This window comes from Tachyglossus aculeatus, chromosome 18, assembly GCF_015852505.1.
Source record: "Tachyglossus aculeatus isolate mTacAcu1 chromosome 18, mTacAcu1.pri, whole genome shotgun sequence".
Taxonomy (NCBI): domain Eukaryota; kingdom Metazoa; phylum Chordata; class Mammalia; order Monotremata; family Tachyglossidae; genus Tachyglossus; species Tachyglossus aculeatus.
In genome coordinates, this window is record NC_052083.1 from 26,979,461 (window position 1) to 26,980,501 (window position 1,041).

Below are 1,041 nucleotides of genomic sequence, written 5' to 3' on the forward strand. Positions count from 1 at the left end.
CTCGAACAAAGCGAAACTTGGGCAGGCTGAGAGAATCCAACCATGGAAACCATAGAAAAATCTTTCAGGAGGGGCTGTGTTTTTCTTCAATTCCTTATTCTTTCAGAAGGCCTGTCTTCAACTGTTTTGCTTTTTTGCTTCCAGAATAAGTCATAGGCAGAACTCAACTCTAAATAATTCCACTGGAATGTAAGACTTTCTTTTAATTCTTTTACTGTATGTTTGCCATTGACAAATAAGGATTGCTCTGGTAGACTCAAGATCCTCCTGACTCCTATACAGTACATCTACTGTAAGCTCTTTGTGGGGTGGGAATGTGTCTGTTATATTGTTTATTGAACTCTCCCAAGCACTTAGTACAGTGCTCTGCACACAGAGAGTGCTCAATAAATGGGATTGACTGACTGACTTAGCTAACAGTCATAGGTAATATTTTCACCCAGAATTTATTTAGGATAACCCCCAACAACACCAGACTTCATTTTCTTGCTTTTTGCCTGTTTGTTCAGAGACAAATCCTTATCAAATTTTTTTCCCTGCTACCTTCTGAATCCCCTTTGAGGGTTGCACCTGGAGAGTTTCCAGTCCTCTACCAGTCTCGACTACGGGAGGGAGAGTCAAGCAGAGGCCTATCCATTCCATTCCTAGCTTGGCCAGTGGCTAGTGAGTGGAAGGCCATCTGCTACATCTGCTACAAGTCAAAACTCACCTGTGCTGGGCAGCCGGGACATGGGAGAGAGTCGAGGGTGGATGCTTAAGTTTACTGTGTGGAAGGAGGCAATGGTACACCACTTCTGTATTTTTACCAAGAAAACTCTCTGGAACCATCACCAGAATGATTGCAGAAGGAGGTGGGGAGTGAGCCCGTTGTTGGGTAGAAATTGTCTCTATTTGTTGCTGAATTGTACTTTCCAAGCACTTAGTTCAGTGTTCTGCACACAGTAAGTGCTCAATAAATATGACTGAATGAATATTAGTAGTTGTTGCATTAGAATATAAGCTCATTGTAGGCAGGGAACAAATACTATTATTATTATTAAT

The 1,041-nt window shown here is 41.8% G+C and overlaps 1 non-coding gene across 1 annotated transcript; it reads left to right on the forward strand.

Moving 5' to 3' along the window:
- Positions 1 to 552: 552 nt before the first annotated feature.
- Positions 553 to 690, forward strand: LOC119940526. The gene has a single exon (XR_005454999.1). It is a non-coding gene; the product is annotated as a small nucleolar RNA SNORA7 (small nucleolar RNA).
- The last annotated feature ends 351 nt before the right edge of the window (positions 691 to 1,041 follow it).